At 37.7% G+C, this 19,715-nt stretch overlaps 1 long non-coding RNA gene across 1 annotated transcript in view; it reads right to left on the bottom strand.

Annotated features, from left to right (window-relative positions):
• The window catches only part of LOC309835608, a 224,387-nt gene that overhangs the window by 120,754 nt on the left and 83,918 nt on the right, over nucleotides 1-19,715 (bottom strand). Inside the window, exon 2 of the long non-coding RNA XR_014298033.1 lies at nucleotides 1,762-1,825. This is a non-coding gene — a long non-coding RNA (uncharacterized lncRNA). The remainder of the gene's footprint in view (nucleotides 1-1,761; nucleotides 1,826-19,715) is intronic.

The raw sequence follows: 19,715 nt of genomic DNA, 5'->3' as shown, positions 1-19,715 counted from the left end.
AAACCATAATGGAAAAGCCTGTGAAAAAGAATGTGTGTATATATATATATATATATATATATACATATATATATGTATAACTGAATCACTTTGCTGTACAGCAGAAATTAATACAACACTGTAAATCAACTATACTTCAATAAAATAAATTTTAAAAAAGAGAAAATTGTCCCACAAAGATGAGCTTTAGAACTTGTTTAATCCAAACTCCTCACTTAAGAAATCGAGTTTTAAAGAGGGGAAATGACTTGCCTGATCTCACACGGCTTTCTCTGGGAGTGTTAGAACTGGACTCCTGGACCCCTAACTCCAACTGAGGGCTCTTCCCACTTTAACTCTGCACCCTAAAGCTCCTACCACAGTGCCCTGCGTGCAGTTGGCTTTCAACCAAACTTGATGAATAAACCATGTCAATCATGATTGTGTGTTAGCAGGGGCAGATCCTGGTTATATGGGGCTTAACACATAAAGTTTGGAGGAAGGGACTTCTTTAAGAAAAATCATACAAAATGAGGAATATAAAATGTGGTACAAAGGTGACTATTTCTTCAGATTGAGAGAAGAAAGTTTAACAAATTACAAACATAACAAAGTTAACAACACAAGTGTTACAAAATCCATAAATGTAAGATAATATTCTTATGAATGAACTGCCTGGCACGTCTCTGTAATACTTTCTTGCCCAACAGTTTCTGGCGCAATACTCTCTGGTTAACTCTTCATATAATAACAATTGTGTAATCTTCTCCACAGAGAGAATAGAACATTTACTCTTTCTTCTAACAGAAAAAAAAATTTATTTATTGTTAACAGTTTAGAAGAGTTACTTTGAGCTTCACGAGTTCTTACTGGCAATTTGACATTAATTTTTAAGGTTTTCAAACCTGGGAAAACTCTAATCTAGTTGCTTTCATAAGAGCTGCAGGATTTCAGGACATTTCTTGGCTAATCTTAAATACTTTTAGAATTCATGACACATTCATCAGAGAAAATGCACTTTAAAATGGCTGCTAATCCCACTACTGGGCATATATCCTGAGAAAACCATAATTCAAAAAGAGTCATGTACCAAAATGTTCATTGCAGCTCTATTTACAATAGCCCAGAGATGGAAACAACCTAAGTGTCCATCATCGGATGAATGGATAAAGAAGATGTGGCACATACATACAATGGAATATTACTCAGCCATAAAAAGAAACGAAATTGAGCTATTTGTAATGAGGTGGATAGACCTAGAGTCTGTCATACAGAGTGAAGTAAGTCAGAAAGAGAGAGACAAATACCGTATGCTAACACATATATATGGAATTTAAGGGGGAAAAAATGTCATGAAGATCCTAGGGGTAAAACAGGAATAAAGACACAGACTTACTAGAGAATGGACTTGAGGATATGGGGAGGGGGAAGGGTAAGCTGTGACAAAGCGAGAGAGAGGCATGGACATGTATACACCACCAAACGTAAGGTAGATAGCTAGTGGGAAGCAGCTGCATAGCACAGGGAGATCAGCTCAGTGGTTTGTGACCGCCTGGAGAGGTGGGATAGGGAGGGTGGGAGGGAGGGAGACGCAAGCGGGAAGAGATATGGGAACATATGTATATGTATAACTGATTCACTTTGTTATAAAGCAGAAACTAACACACCATTGTAAAGCAGTTATACTCCAATTAAAAAAAAAAAAGAAATAGCTTCATCTTGCTAAAACATTTAGGATTTGACAATTTGAGAGAAAAAACAGGAAATCCTGAAAGTACTTACTCTCTCCTTGTTTAATGGACAACACATGGGTTCCTGACTGAGCGATGCTTCCTCTTGCTTTGATCTGAAGGCAGAGGGAAATACATGTATTATCATTTTAAAGGGTACTTATTAAACTTACTTAAACATATGTATAATACACAAATAAATAACTCACTACTTCCAAAAAAAATGGCTGCTATATTTCAATGAGCTACATAATTGTACAATAAATTAGTCGTATGCTACACAATGATTCAAAGATGAATATGTGTAGTTTTTTTCAAGGGGTACACTTGTTTCTTCAGCCTGTTTCTTGCATGCTGTTTCGTCTGGAATCGCCAGACTTCCTCAGGGCAATTTATATTAGATTCACAAAAACATGATCTGACGTGCATGCAGAAAACACAACTTTGCATTCAGAATGGACTCAACATTTACAGCATTGCTACAGGATTGGGTCCCACAAACATAAGAATTCAGATGAAATTCTACTTTATGAGACTCCCATTACAATATTTAAAAATGTAAGGAGTGGGCTTCCCTGGTGGCGCAGTGGTTGAGAATCTGCCTGCTAATGCAGGGGACACGGGTTCGAGCCCTGGTCTGGGAGGATCCCACATGCCATGGAGCAACTAGGCCCGTGAGCCACAACTACTGAGCCTGCGCTCCGCAACAAGAGAGGCCGCGATAGTGAGAGGCCTGCGCACCGCGATGAAGAGTGGCCCCCGCTTGCCACAACTAGAGAAAGCCCTCGCACAGAAACGAAGACCCAACACAGCAAAAATAAATTAATTAATTAATAAACTCCTACCCCCAACATCTTCAAAAAAAAAAAAGAAAACCACAGCTTTAAAAAAAAAAATGTAAGGAGTGTTTATTGGTGTACACCCTACATTATCGAAGTATAGCTCTGACAGAAGAGAACTTCCTTTTTGACAAAGAGTTGATGGGCAGCGAAGTCTCCAATCACAATTTTACACATCTGGTGATTCAAAGACTTCTTCACAGACTAGCGTCTGGATACACTTCAAACCTTGTTTCTTTTCACCTTCCTCCTAGTGTCAAGACTGGGCATTGAAGGACACACGTGTGTCATGGGGCAGCCTCTGGCACAGTGAGCGGGGTTGGGGGGAGAATTTCAGAAAGTCATCTACACTAGGAGATCTAGCAATAACTTCACTATACATGCAAGTGACTGAAGACCACAGAATTATATGCCACTAAACCAAACTAAGTGTATCTCCAAGTTTACATCCTCTTAGCAACATCCCTAAAAGTTCAGGCCATGATAAAGTCACCTGACCCAAGGCAAAGTGGGAGAGGAAAAAGATAGTACTCTTAATTGACTGTGGTGAAAATACCATTTTGAAATTTTTACAAAAACTTATAATTATGTGAACACAAATCTGGAGACCCTCCTGTGCCCTTGGAATGGGCCTTATAAGTGAAGGCCCTTGAAGTGGAAGCTTTACAGCCTCTTCCGTCTTCTGGTGGTTCCTAGGAACCCTTGGCATGCTTCAGTCTCTGCCTGCAATGTTGTGTGTGTCTGTGTGTGTGTCTCTGTGTCCTTTCTCCTCTTCTCATAAAGACACCAGTCATATTGGCTGAGGAGCCCACCCTAATCCAATGTGACATCATCTTAACTAAGTACATCTGCAACATCCTTACTTCCAAATCAGGTCCCGTTCTGAGGGACTGGGAATTAGGACTTCGACGTATCTTCTTTGGGGGACACAATCAACCCGGAACAGAAAGGACACAGTACTCTCCTCGCTATGCATTAACCAGCTGTGTGGTCCTAAGCAACTCAAACTTGCGATTCAACAAACACCAGTTAGCACCGAGCACGTGCTAGGGATCCCCAGAAAGGAACGATCAGGCAGCCACTCTTACTGAGCCCCCAGCCTGGGAGAGAGACACGTGAACTAACAGCACACCACAGGCTTATGGTCGCTTTATTGCAGGCACATATGCCTGGGGAGATCAGCCCTGTGAGGAGAGAGCCCACAAGCACGAAGGTTGGACGGTTTCTGCAGAATGCGGTCTATTTGAATTGTTTTTAAGAATGACTGGATGGATGTTCACCAAATGGACAAGAGAGGGGAAGAAATTCCAGGCAGGAGTCATGGTGCATGAAAAGGCTTGGGTTAATGGGAAATCATATGTTCAGGGAGAGTTTTGTGTAATTTTGTACACAAAATCGGAAGCAAAGCAGTACTTGACAGATTAGGTCAGAAAAGTAGAGGGAGCTGGCATGAAAGCCTTATAAACCATGATAAGGAGCCTGGTCTTTATTGTTTAGAGGGAAACAAGAGAAGTGTGGGAAGGAAAATAAAGTGGTTGGATTTGCATTTCAGAGAGATTGCTGTGGCATCAGTGTGGAGGCTGGGTGAGACAGAAGAGGACAGAGACCCTTCTGGGGATATGCAGGTTCACATCTTCTTTAATCTCCTCAACAACACTTGAAAGCTGTAGGAACTGGAGCCCAGAGAGGGGAAGGAACCCTCACAGCTCAGCAGCGGGCTAATGCACGCTTGGTTCATAGGCTCAAACCACAGCTGTGGTCCAAGGAAGAGGCAACCAGAGCCTGATCCAAGGCAGGAAGAAGCATAATGAGGAGAGGACAGACTCAAAGGATGCTTAGAACTAGATTCCCATATAGGTGTGGAGTAAGAGAAAAAGGGAAGAAGCCCACTGCCTCTTTGAGTCTTATTTGCTCATTTCTCATGGTCCTTACAACCTGAAGTCAAGTGATCACCTACGACAGAACACCTTGAGGAGATGAAAATGCACGAGACCACCTGAGCATCCCCTTGAAGGAGCGGTTTGGTTTTGTCTCCCTGGCCTCTCCTCCTGGAGTCCTCACACCATAATAGAACTAAACATATCATTCCAGGGATCAGCAAGGAAAAGGGGAAATTCTAGGGAGGAAGGATGAGGGCAGGAAGTAGTCCAGTGCCTTGGAAACAGTTGTGTGTGTGTGTGTGTGCACGCACACGTGAACCAGAGTTAAGAGAATCAAGGCTTTTCTTTTCTCTTTGGCTTTTCTTGGGTTTTTTGTTTTTCTTGTCCTTTCCTTTTTTACCTTTTTTCTTTTCTTCTCTTTTCTTTCCTCAGGTCTATTCCTTTGTGGGGCATTCTCTAAAAGACCTTGGGTGAAGTATCTTCCCAGACACTAGTCTGAGTGTGAAGAATCAGGCTCCCCAGATCCCATAAGGTAGGGAGGACCTCAGGGAGCGGGCTGGGACTCCTACTGGCCCCACCTTTGGAGCTGCTTAACATGTATACCTTACTAATTATCTATTCCAATACATATGTAACATGCATCAGATTAACCCTATTATAAGGTTTATGAAATTGTGGTAATCAATCATCTTCACAAATCCTCAATCTTTATATTTGTTGCTCAAAGATTCATCTACTCACACATGTTAAGAACTGGGGAGCTTCCGTTTTTATCCTGCCTTTTCATTCCTTCATGCATCTATAAATCATTCTTCATTTATCAAATGTGTATTAAGAAACTTCCGTGTGCTATCCTAAGATTATGAAAATAAAACCGTACTATAAAATAGCATAAAATGTGAATTTAGTAGAACATTCATGCTCCTCTATAAATGTGTGTTAGGCGTTACTGTGTCTTCTCTTTTATATGCAAAGATGAGAGCACTAGCCTGCCATCAGTGATGTATATACTTTGAGCTGCTTTCTGGGTACGGCATAGGGTGCCGGAAAACACCCCTTCCATGCCTCAGGCCCTCTGTGATCCTGTGCAGTGATTGTGTTCTGAGACTCCATTCACTCATATACTCCAGGCTTGAGTCTCCACATACAGTGGTTCTGATGACTTCTAATTCATGTAAATGTTAGGGTTGTCTCCTTTTATTCTGCAAAAAGTACCTAAAATACCTTTCTTTTAACCATAATGGTCAACTGGTAGTGTATGCTGAAACCATTGATTTCCCAAATATAGCGCCTGCATTTAGCACTGAGAATAGCCCTTTAATTACTACAAAACCAAACAATATTTGGAGAAGCTTGCACATTGGGGTGCAGCAGATGCTGGGGCACAGGGACTCTGGGTGCAGGTCCAGTGTAGCAGGCAGACCCTCGCCATGTGGAAGACTAGACCCAGACAACAGGGGAGTCAGCACACGGATGCATGGCCAAAGCACAGGAAAAAGGCATCTCAAAATAGACAACACTCCAAAACAGGCAGGCAGTGGGGCTGAATGAAGACTTTCTGCAAGGGCAAGAGGCAGGCCTTCAGATGGGAGTGAAAGGACAGCTCGCATCAAGGGGACAGAAGAGGGCAGCGATAAGAAAGGTTGACTCTGGCAGACAGACCTGGGTTTGAATCCTGGTCCAGCCACTACGTAACTGGAGAAGACTGCTGGTGGATTCCATACCTGACTCTTCTCTCTGAGCATATGTCCTTTGCAGTTAGTTGTGGCCATGGGACTGCCTTCTTGCCAATGCACCGTGAATGGAAGCCGTTTGGATTGGTACCTTAACATTTCCCACACCCAGTCCTCCATTCTGCCACCCCCTTGCAGTGACCTTGGTATTGAGAGGCAATACTCTAAGATGCATGGGGCCTCTGAATCCCTACCTGGAGCAAAGGCCTGGCCAGTCAGGAACACCTGCCCTGGGTTTCAGGTGAGCAAGAAATACATTTCTACCTTAACTAGTACAACTTAGACAAGTTATGCAGCCTCTCTAAAACTCATCTGAAACCTAAGAGGAATATTAATTAAATGATTTCCTATCATCCTGCACAACCTGGACCCTCCTTCCCAGCCATCTTCCTGTGCCATTTCTTCACTCCACAAAGGTGCGTTCACACATGGCTGCTACCTGGGAGGGGTGCACCTTGGCCATCCTATTTCATCCTATTTTCGTGCCACCCACCACCATTTTTCTTCTAAATTTACTTCCCCCACCTCAAGTTCCTTTGACAGATGTGTATACCCACCTCCTGCTTTAATTTTCTTCTTGGCATTTATTACTATCTGATTTGTTTGGTTGTTTGTTTATAATATCTCCACCATTAAAATAAAGGCTCCATTATAATATAAATATATAACTATATAAATGTAATGTAAAATAAGTATATATATATATTATTGTAAATAATATAAATATATATTATCAATAAACATAAAATACGATATAAACACTGTATCTTTTGGGTTTAGCATAGTATCTGATCTACAGGAGGCCCTCAGGCAATATTTGTTGGCTAGATGGATGGGTGGATAGATGGATAGATGGATGAAGCAGAGCCCAGCTCTAAGAATAGGAATACAAAGTCAAGGACAGACTAAGCAGCATGGGTGACTTCATGTGGAGCTAGAGTCCTAGGTTGGCTCTCTTTACCGTCTCCTACACCCAACTGGTCCAAGAGTAGGGAAGCCAAATATGTTCCTGCCTGCATGCCAATCCTCGGCCATTGGGTAGAGCTGCCTGGAACACTGAGTCAAGTGGGATTCTAAGGCTGCAGCTGTCTGGGCTTAGCAGAAATGAAGGTGATGGTCCATTAATGGTGTCTGTCTCAGAAAGGGAAGTAGGAAGTAGTGGTAAGCATATTTGCAGTCCTTTTCCTGGAAGCTACTATGGGGCTGAACCTGCTGGTGTGGGTCAAATTATCTCAGCTGTAGAAGGAAGCGAGCCACAGAGGCTGGGGAAAGGCAGGACCTGACAGCATTTTTGAAATGCCATTAACCACCTGTGCTGGCTGTGATTACACCAAGGCTGACAGTCATGTGATTAAACGTGCTGAGATGATTAGTCTGAATGGGCTTTGGGCTCCTGGCTTTCTTCCCATTGATTTTCAATGGGTAATAATAACACACTGATAAATTCTACATAGGGAAAGGACGCAAGGGCACGAGGACTTTCACGCCTGCCTTAACCAGGCTTGTGTTCTCCTGTGACAATGGCCACATTTCACTAAATTAGTAGTTGTGCTAGCCCCCTTTTCATTCCTGCAGTATGATTTTTTTTCCAGTGGATGGCTTGGCTTGAAGCAAAGTACCCGAAGCCTGATGAAGCCTCGTCTGACAGTAATTGAAGATAAAGACTAAGCCTTCAAGTTTTGAAGCATGTCACAAGGAATTCAGCCTTGTTATAGAGCAAACCATAAAGCTAAGGGGTCTGTTATTACCATAAAATATATCTTGCAAAACCATTTTCTATTTGTCCAAGACCAATCATCTCTTTCTCTCTTAGAAAGGAGAGAGCCACTTTTCTCCAGTCAGTTTTAAAGCCAGGATGCTGCCTAATATTCTGTAAGGCTTTAGGATTTGCGTAGCTCAGAGGCTGAAACAACAATATAAATGAGTTGTTTAACTTCTCAAAACTTCCCCCTCAAAGGTCACAGAGTCTCTCTGCTGTCCAAGTTTCTCCCTGGAAGAAAGTCAAGAACCCAGCGGTCCTTATTTTGCACACCTTTAATGTATTCAGTGGCCTTGCTTGAGGATGCTATCACATCTGTCATTGCCAGGATGACACCCAGACCCAAGCTGGTGTCCTGTGTATGTGTATTTATATCCATATCCATTTTTAGGTCTTTTAACTATTTTCAATACATTTTTGTTATAGTTTCCATAAAAGCTTTGTATATATTTTTTGTATCTATTTCTAGGTATCTCATTTTTAGAGGCTACTATTTTTTTATTTCATTTTTTAAATGTATTGCTGATAGATAAAAATTCAGTTGCATGGCTGTTTTTGTTGGTTGTTTATCCAGCCACTTTACTAAACTTTCTTATTAAGTCTAATAATTTATCTGTAGATGCCTTTGGATTTTCTATGCAATTTTTAATTCTGTTACTATGACTCTTAGGATCCTTGCATTCCAATCTTATTTCTTTATTAAACTAGTTAGGACTCCTACTACAGCATGAAATAGAAATGGAGATGGTAAGCCCTCTAGTCTTATTCCTGATATTAAAGGGAATATTTTCAATACTTCTCCATTTTTTATGATATTTGCTGTTGGAGTGCTTTTGTAGATGTTTTTGAAGTTAATGAGGGTTCTTCCTATTGAGCATTCTTCCTAGTTGCTAAGAGTTTATATATGAACATATGTTGAATTTTAGCAATGCATTTTCTGTAACTATTAATTGTATACTTTTCCCCCTTTAATTTGTTTTTTTTTTTTTTTTGACCGTGCCACGTGGCTTGCAGGATCCTAGTCCCCGACCAGGGATTGGACAGGGGCCACCGCAGTGAAAGCACTGAGTCCTAACCACTGGACCGTCAGGGAACTCCTATCTCCCTTTAATTTATTAATGCAGTGAATCATATTAATTGATTTTCTAATGTTTAACTTTACATCTTTGGGATGAATCCAACTTACTGACATATTATATTCTTACATCGCTGAATTCAGTTTGCTAATATTTTTGTGTAGAATGTTTGCACCCATGTTCATAAATGACACTAGACTGTAATTCGCTTTTCTTGTACTATTCTTACCAAGTTTGGTATTATGATTATGCTAGACTCATATATTCTGAAATCATTTTTATAAAATCAAGATTATTTATTCCTTGAATGTTTGATAGCACTTAGTAAAACTGTAAAATTGTTTTTAAAAACACAGTAAACTGTGAAAAAATATTATTTTGTGGGAATATTTCATATTACTGATTGAATATTTTTATTTATTATAAAACAATTTTATTTATTATAAAAAATATTTTTAATTATTATATTTTTATTTCCTCTTGAATCAGTTTTGGTCAGTTATATTTTTCTAGGATTTGTCAATTTTATCTAAATTTTCCAATTTATTGGCATTAGGTTGTTCAAAAGACCATATTTTCTTTTTAATATATGCAGCGTCTATAGTCATATCTTTTATATTTCTAATGTTGTTAATTTGTGCCTCTTCTCTCTCTCTCTTTTTCATTAATTTTGCAGAGGGTTTCAATTTTATTAGCCTTTGAAAAAAACTTTGGTTTTGTAGGTCGTCTTTATTATGTGTTCATTTTCTGCTTTAATCTTGTGTTATTTTCTTCTACTTTTTTTGAGTTTATTTTACTGCTCCTTTCTAAGGATACTTAGTTCATTAGTTTTCTACCATAATTCTTGTCTGACTGTTCTTTAGACTATAAATTTCCCTCTAAATATAGCCTTAGTGGAAATCTAAAATTTTTGATAAGTAATATCTTCAGTACAATTCCGTTCTAACATTCTTTTAATTCTCCTTTTTATTTCTCCTTTGGTCTTGGAATGTTTAGAAGTATGCTTTTTAATTTATAAATAATTGGAAAATTTTCATCATATTTTTGTTTTTTATTTGTAGCTTAATTAAGCTGTGGTTAGAGAATATGACCTATATGATAAAATTCACTTAGAATTAAGCCTTGATTTGTAGACTAATACGTAGTTGATTTTCACTGATGTTCTTTGTTTCTAAAAAAATAAGTTTTTTATAGTTGATTGATGTGGTTTTATGGAAATGATCTATGATTAAGTGAACCATGTTCATTGTATTATGCAAATCTTATTCATCCTTAATGATATTTTTTAGTCTGCTTGTCTTATTACCCCCTTAGGATAGTGGATTTGCCTATTTTCCCTTGTAGTTCTGTAAATTTTTACTTCACCTATTTTGAGGCTACATTATTAAGTCCATATAATCTTGGGATTATTTTATCTTTCTGTTGAATTGAACCTTCTATAAAATAAAGAAATTCTTTCACTAGGAATACTCTTTGCCTGTGGTTTATTTTGATATTAATATAGCTAGGCCAATTTTATTTTACTTAGCATTTGACTAATTATCTTTTCGGTATTGCTAGATAACAAACTACCCCAAAACCTGGTGGCTTAAAACTGTAATCCTTTATTATTGCTCATATGTCTGCTGATCTGGAATTTAGCTGACCTGGTCTGGGATTAGATATGCTTCTCAATGCAGATGCGTGGATTGGACTGACTATGGTGGTTCTGCTCCACGTCTCATCTACCTTGGACCAGTGGGCTAGCCAGGGCCCCTTCTTCTCATGGCAATGGCAGGGATACAAGAGCACAAATGGACACTAGTAAAGCCCTTTACAGCCTAAGCTTAGAATTGGCACATTATCACTTCTCTCCATAGACCACTGGTCAATGAAAGTCACATTACAAGTCCAAAGTCAAAGTGTAGGGAAGTATACTGTACCCATAATAAGACCAGGAAAAGGGAGATGGAGGGAAGAGTGAAGAATGAGAAGTAAATATTCAACCTATCACACCATCTTTTTGCTATCAATCTTTCTGTGTCCTTAGGCTTTTGTACGTCTCATGTAAATAGGATAAACTGGATGTTATTTCCTGTTCAGTGTGATCATATTTGTCTTTTTCTCATGTATTACAATTGCTGATATATTTGGATTTATTTCTAGTCATTTTTAATTCCATCCTCCATAATCTTAACCTCTCTTTTATCTTTTCCATCTCTTTGTCTGTCTCTGATAATTTCTCTCTCTCATCTTCCAGGTCATTAATTCTGTTCAGCTGTATCTAATATATTAATAAACACGTATAATTCATATGTTAATTTCAATTATTGTATTTATCATTTTGAGTTGTATTTTATTTTGTTTCAAATTTGCTTGCCTATTCTTTACAGATTCTCTCCAATGCTCATATTTTCAAAGTTGTCTCACTTCTTTAAATATATTAACCATAGTTAAGAATATCTAAAGTATTTATAGGTCTGTTTCTGAAGTCTTTTTTTTTCTTCTGGTGCCTTATACACTCATGATTTTTACTATAAGTTGCTCATTTTTCTTGGAAGTTTATCTCCGAAAATCTTGGGGGATCTGGAACGAAGTTGGGTCCCTGCAGAGGTGATTTACATTGGTGTCTGTCGTGCTCCCGGAGGCTCTGATATTTTAAGCTTAACTGTAAATTAAATTCTTGGTTCAATGTTTTTGAGTTGCCAGTTCCATATGAATTCAGGCTTCAAATTAGCACGAAGCCCAGTTTATGGCTAAAAATTCTGAGAGGATTTCTTTTTCCCCTGATTAGCACAAAGTTTTGAGACAAGTAATTTCCTCTTCGGTCTAGGGTGAGAGAAAGGAAGAGACCAGGTGGCCCTTTAGTTCTCTGCCTTGAACATACCCTGAGTTTTCTGGTGTCTCCCTTTTCCGTGAATCCATGAAAAAAACAAACAAACAAACATTAAGTTCACCAGGATCAGCAACTCTACACAAAACATCATAAGCCCTATTGTTTTCTTAATAAGTAAAACCACATCACCTTGTGCTTTACAGTTCCTGTATTGAATACATGAGGAGCTCAGAGATGGTTTAGCATCACCTCTTCAGTTCAGTGATTTGACTCAAATTCAAAGATGGTACACCCGTTTCAATAATTAAACCACCACTTCAAGGGCTTTATCATTAAGCATAAAGAAATAGGAACTAATGAGAGTTGGACGTGGGGATAATATTGTGTGATACTAGCAATATGCTTGGCAATGTCATAGAAGAGAAAAGCTTAGACTTTAGTTATCTCAAATAAAGCCTTTTCATTTCACACACGAGGAAACTAATGATCAGAGATGCAATGTCATATAGCAGATCACACAGCTAATAAATGTCAGAATCAGAATCAGAGATAGTCTAACTTCTACCCTAGCCTTCTTTCCTCTTAAACCAGTGTCTTCCAAGCTATAATATCTGGAATAATAGTTTCTCCATGAGTTGCTCCCCAAAGGGTTCTTTGATCAAATAAGTTTAGGAAATTCTGCATGCCGTTAACTCTCTTTCGTAGACTTAGAAGGCATATAGTATAACCAAGGCTCAGAAACATTGTGAAGTAAGAATTCTTTTTAACTATCTCTTCCCAAATTAATTTAACCAAAAACCCTTTTCCTACAGAACACCTGTTAAAACTGTGCAGAACATTTATGCTCCCCAAAGCAATTTAGGAAATGGTCTCCTGATAAAAAATCATCTCTGCCATTTTCTAAGTAGCATAAAACTCTGTGCAGTCATTAAATCCCCAACAAAACAAAGGGGATCCTGTGGCACATACTGTTTTATTACATCTGAAGTTGTCATGTCTGGAGATACACATCAAAAATTTCATCATTGATTTGAACCTTCAGTTATATAAATAAAAAATCTTAATCTTTGAAAAATGGACTAGAGTATACTCCCACTTCCAACTAGGATGGAGTATCCTTTATCAGACCATTCCTCCTGCTACGAACAATTAGGAATGCTGAATAAAATACTGAAAAACAGCTGCTTAAAGATATCAGCAATCAGTCAAGGCAACCAAAACCTGATTGGCCAAGACCCCAGAGAGAGGAGAAGGACACTGCAGTGAGCCTGACCTTCTCCACTGACAATTTGTAAATAAAGTGGGGTCAAGAGGCCAAGCAGAAAGTAACTTCTCAGAGCTTTTGGTAGCTCCATAGGGCTGCAGAAATAAAAGTTGGAGTTTTAGGTGACCCAAAGTCAGTACCTGAAGTCTTAAGATACTGGAGAAAAGGAAACTACAGATAAGTGGGCCCAATATTCTGTCTGTGTGGCTTTTCTCATTGAGGAATTTTCTGATTCTCAAGACACATCAGACACTAAGCAACAGCTAAGAGGTGAAAAGCCAAGCAGAACTTTTAGGATTCTCACCATTCTGGGGAACAAACGCTACAAGTATTAGAATTATCAGATATAGACTTTACAATAACCATGTTTAATACTTCATGACAATAGACGACAAAAGGAAAATTTGACCAGAGAATTCAAATCCATAAAAAAGGGTCAAATGATAATTTTAGAACTAAAAAGTACAATAACTGAAAATAAAAACCCAATGGTGGATATAACAGCAGGCTAGAGATAGCAAAATAGAGGATCAGTAAATGAATGATAGGTCAGTAGAAAATATATTACTGAAGTACAACTAGGAAAATGTGTAAAAAATTACTAAAAGAAGCTAAGAAACATGGGATGTGATAAAAGGTCAACTTACTGTAATGCACCTCCCAGAAGAAGATAGGACAAAGCAGTACTCACAGAGATAATGACAGCACCATTTGAAACAAATTCAAGTCATCAAACCACAGATTTTTAAAGCTCTACAAATTCCAAATAGCATAAATATAAAGAAAGCCATGCCTAAGTACATCATAGGAAAACTATGAAAACCAAAAGCAAATAGGATATCTTAAAACCACCCAGGGAAAAAAGACACATTACTTTCAAAGGTAATACTGGCAACTAACTACCCAAAAGAAATAATGGAAGTCAGAAGGCAATGCAATGTGACATCTTTAAAATGTTGAATGAAAATAACTGCCAATATCCAGTGAAAATCTCCTTCAAAAATGAAAGCAAGATATAAACATTTCCAGGCAAAGAGAGAGAGAGAGAGAGAATGAGAGAGAGAGAGAGTTTGTCACCAGCAGACCACTCTAAAAGAAATACTAAAGAGAGTTCTTGAGGCAGAAAAATTTATCTTAGCTGAAACCTGCAAATATAGGAAAGAATGAGTATCAGTGAGAAAGGTAACTATATGGATAAATCTGAAGAAAAATTAACTGTAAAAAATCATAACAATGATGCTTTGTTCCATTTTAAATATATGTATAATTAAAATGCATGACAAAATATAGCAAAAGTAGAAAAGGTTAAAAATAATTAAAGTGTACTAAGATTCCTGCATTCTCTGAAAAGTGGTAAAAGTACTCCTTTAGAATGCACCCTTGTAACTCAAGATCACATGTTGTCATCTATAGGGTAATTGTAAATAGAATAGTAAAAATAGATAATACATACAGAGAACAAATAGTAAGATACACAGGACAAATAATACAAATATATCAATAATTACATTAATTATGAATATATAAAATATTTTATTAAAAAAATAAAACTTGTCAGACTATTGTAAAAAGAAACAATTACATGCTGATGATGAGACACACATTAAGTGGAGGAAAAAATTTGAGAGTAAAAGCACAGAAAAAGATACACTACACAAAACTAAACTATAAATAAACAAATAAATAAGGCAAATGTAGTTCTTTTCTTGTCAAACAATGTTAAACGTTAAGGCAAAAAGATTACTAGAGGTAAATAGGGACATTTTATAATGATAAAAATGTCAGTCCACTAAAAAGATGTAGCAATCCCAAATTTGTATGCATCTAATAACATAGCCTCGAAATATAGAAAGCAAATTTTAAAACCTCAAGGATAAATTTTAAAATTCACAATCACACTGAGGTGCTTTAATACATCTCTTTTAGTAACTGATAGAACAAACAGACAATGAATCAGTAAAAATATGAAAGATTTAAACAACACAATTAACTAATCTGACCAAATTGTTACATTTAGAACACTCCATCCCCAAACTGCAGAGTATACATAACATTTACCCAAATTGACCATAAGCCGGGCTGAAAGGCAAGTCTCAATAAATTTTGAAGAACTGAATTATACAAAGTATATTTTCTGACTGCAGTCAAAGCAAGCTATAAATTAATAACAAAAATATAATTAGAATATCTTAATATATTTCAAATTTTTAAAATATATAAATAACCCATGGGATCAAGGAGAAATAAAAATGGAAACTGGAAAATAACTTCTAACTAATTAATAATAAAAATACAATATATCAAAACTTGTGAGATGCAGCTAAAGCTGTATTTAAAGAAAAATATATACTTTTAAATGCATGTATTAGAAAAGAAGAAAGCTGAAATTTAATGATCTAAGTATCTATCTCAAGAAATTTTTCAGTCATCAAGAACAGAAATTAGTGAAATAGAAAACAAATACACAATAGAGAAAATGTACAGAGACAAAAGTTGATTCTTCGAATTTAAGTTTACGAACTCTATAAACCCCTAGCAGTATTGAGAGCGAGAAAAAAGAGAAAACACAAATTACCAATATCAAGAATGAAAAGAGAGACATCACTACAGATCTTGCAGATATTTAAAAGATAATGAGAGAAAATTATGAACAACTTTATGCCAATACAAGTGAAAATTTGGATAGAATGGACAAAGTCTTTGAAATTTTTAACTGGGAACTGACCCCCAATACAAGAATTGTATTGTATTGTATCGTATCGTATTGTATTGTATTGTATTCTTGTAGAAATACACGAATAGAAATATGAATATTCCTGTATTTATTAAAGAAACTGAGTCCATAATAATAACCTTCCCGCTAAAACACACACATACACACACACACATACACACAACACTAGGCCCAGATAGCTCCACCAATAAATATTTCCAAACATTTAAAAGTAACACTAATTTTATACATACTCGTCCAGATAATAAAAAAAAATATAGTGTATACATCACAACTTGTGTCATGAGCGCAGCATAACCTCGATACCAAAGCTGACAGAGAACAATTTCAGGCAAAATCACTCTTGTGATACTAACACAGTATTAGCAAATCCAATCCAGCAAAATGTAAAATGTATAATCTAACATAATCAAGTGAGACTTATTTCAGGAATGGAAGGTTTACTTAACATTCCAAATCAATCTCTGTAATTCACTAAACAAATAGAATACAGGGGAAAATTATACATTTATTTCAATAGGTACAGAGAAAGCATTTAATAAAAATCAACACTTATTCACTATAAATACTCTTCATAACTAGGCATAGATGTAAATTTCCTGTAAAGTGGATTTACCTGATAAAGGTATATGCAAAAAACTTACAGCAAGTACCACAATTATTTTTAGATTATTAAGCTATTGGATAATTATTAAGCTTCAAACCCATCCTTTTTTTACTTCATTTTGTGTTTTGGGAGCTGGCACTCTGCAGTTCACATTTTTGCTTTGCCAGCAAGCTTCCTGTTAGGCTTTAGGGAGCATGAGACAGAGGCTGCAAAGCTGGAGGAGGAAGAAGGGACTTTCCTGTTTTCTTCGCACTTGTTTGTGTTAATGCATCCAAAGTTCTTCATCCTGGAAGTGACAGTTGTTTCCAAGAGCAGCAGTTGTTTCCAGTTTGCAGCTTTTTCATACTTAAGACTCTGTCGCACCATGCCCCGTCAGAGATAACAATGCCAGCCCTTGTTGCCCCCTCCTCACAGCTCTGAAACCAGCTCCAAGGGGCCCTCTTCAGGAGCACCTTCAGCTCCAAGGTCCTCAGGCACTGATCAGGCAATATCCTGTCCCCAGAAGACTACAACCCAAATCCATGGAGCCTCTCATCTAAGCTTTTAAGTTTTACTAATGTCAACCCCTTTCCTTTGTTTCCCTAGCACCAGGGTAGTAGCTGCTTCCTGTGGTTACAATCTCTGTGATACTCCATGTCATCTCTTTGCCTTTTCTCTTCTCCAAAACATGGATGATAATTCTTTAAATTAAATTATCTTTTTTAAAATAACTAATATGGTTTCTGTATTCTGACTGACCCTGACTGATAGAATACCTAATGGTAAAGTAGTGGAAGCCTCTCCCGGAGACTTGTAATTAACAAGGACATCTGCTGACATCTCATCTATAAAACATCATACTGGAGGACCTAGCCAGTGCAGTAGGAAAAGAAAAAGAAGTAAAAGGCATAACAATTAGAAAGGAAGAAATAACATTATTTTGACTATATAATTGTATACATAGAAAACACAAAAGAAAGTACTTAGAAATTATTAAATATATTATATATCAATGTCAATATTTTAAAAATTATATTTCCAAATACACTGGCAACAAAGTATTAGAAAATGGAATTTTTTAAAGAGATAACTCTACGACAGTATCAAAATCCCCCAATATCTATAAATTTAGCAAAAGATGTACAAACCATTACTGACAAAAATTTTAAAAGACTTAAATAAACTAAAGGATTCCTACCCACTGACCAGGAACACCTGCTTTATATTTACACTGCTGAGGGTAGAAAATAAACTTCTACTGTGCTAAGCCAATGAAATTTAGGGATTTATTTGTTACAGTAGCTGGTGTTATCCTGAGTTAAATGTTTGGGCTGAAAATGTGTGCCAATATGATATGATTTTCTCAAAGGTTAATTAAGTAAGTGTACAACCCCTAAAAATAAGATTTTTATTAGGTTCCATATCAAAAAGTTTTAATTAAAAATCAGTCTCTCTTTATTCAGCTTTCACTCTGCCCATTTCAGAGGCCAAGAGGCTTTTCTATTTGTTAGGCCTCAGAGGTGTGTTAAGATCCCAAGACCATTCTCACGTCCAAGAGAGGAAACCCTGGAAAGAACACCTCTTTCATCATCTCTCTTTCCTTGATCACTAATACAGTCTTTTTAAAGGCTAGTGTATCAGAGGTAAGTTCACCATCCTTGCCCACTGGTGCTTTTTTTAGAATATATCTGCTCTAATCTCAGCTTCTTGTGGATGTATGAGCTGAAGTCTTAATCCTTCCCCCTCCCCCAGCAGGCGGGCATGTGATTGAAACCCAGCTGATTTACTGGTCTGTCAGGGACAAATCAGTTTCTGGAGCTGGAAGATCATTCAGATCCATTTTAAGCCACGTTCATGCTGATAAGTAAACAAGGAAACTAGTATATAACCAGTATATAAAGAAGCCAGAAAGCAGTGTTCATTCCTGGAGAAAATCAGGGGCCAGAGAGCATTTGGAGTGAAAGAACCTGAGACTAACTGACAGTTTTCCACTCCCTTGGAAGCTTTGCTATACTTCCTGGAAATGAGTCTCATGAGACTCCTGTAGGCTTCCAATAAGTCCCTTCTTCATTTCGATTATTCAGGTTGGCTTCTGTTGTTTGTAACAAATAGACCCTGATTGAGATAGAGAGTGTTATGACAGTATTTAGCCAGGAGTCTGAAGAAGAGATGAATCCTGTCTTCTCTTGGTTATTCCTGTGTTAGAGTATCATTCTCAGAATATTAAAAACCTAATTTTCATATAGATAGATAAGTAAGCCCATATCATAGTTCAGTTCATTAATGAGGGAACCAGCAGGATGGCAATGCTGTATCAAAGGAGGACATGAGAAAACAGGACTTGTGCAGTGAGTGGGGGGTGAAAAGAGGGCTGAGGTAAGACTGTAAATCCAGATACAAAACTGGTTAATGTCCAAGAGAGCAGCAAAACTGTAATATTTAGGGTTATCTTCTCTATTGGACAGAAGATAAAATCATCATCATCTCAACAGTACTGTAAAAGGTCCGAGGCCAAATCAGCGGTATAAACTATGTTGCATTCCCCAAAAGAGTGAGAGGACCCCAGGCAAGCTTCTCTAGACCAATGCTTCTCAGACTATACGAAAATACAGATTCCTGGATCCTGCCCCCAGAAATTCTGATTCAATAGGTCTTGGGCTGGGCCAGAGAATTTGCATTTTAACAAGTTCACAGGTGCCACTCTTAATCAGCAAACCATACTTTCAGTAACATGGCCTTAGATGACATTAAAAGGTCATGAAATAATCCTTTTGCTTTCCAAGGTTTGAGTAACTTTTCTCAACACTCCACTCAAAGTGGGACTCAAAGTCCCCAAAGGAGATCTAAGCCTCTGGATGAAGAAAAGCAAAGTAAGACAAATAGCACTTTACTCTTGGCTGAATATTTGCGCTCAGAACTGAGCGAAGGGCTTAGAGGAACAAAGCTAGGTCATATGGAGAAGCCCTTCTTTTCCGTGCTAGGTAGGTCCCAGTCACACTGAACCAAAGCAGGCCATTTTCCCCCAGACTCGTATTTGAGTCTCTGGTATTAGGGTTGCAGTGCAGGGAAAAGCTTATTTAAGCCACACTAGCCAGTGTCAGAGGAGAAGTAACTAAAGAGAGAGGGAGAAAGTAAATTCCTTTCAAAATCAGGAACCAGGCTGGTCTAGGCTGCCTTCCTGGGAGGCCTCCTTTTGCTGCCACAGTAGAGAAGAGAGCTTCAAATGGGAGAGGAGAGAGAATCAGGCTTTCTCCCAAGGGAGCAGTCCTGACCCTGCTTACTCTTCTGGCTCCAAGGGATAATGCTGCCAGATAAATTAC

This window comes from Grampus griseus, assembly GCF_964374135.1.
Source record: "Grampus griseus genome assembly, chromosome: 17".
Lineage (NCBI taxonomy): Eukaryota > Metazoa > Chordata > Mammalia > Artiodactyla > Delphinidae > Grampus > Grampus griseus.
Note: the sequence above shows the minus strand (reverse complement) of the source record. Positions and strands in the feature narration are given on the sequence as shown.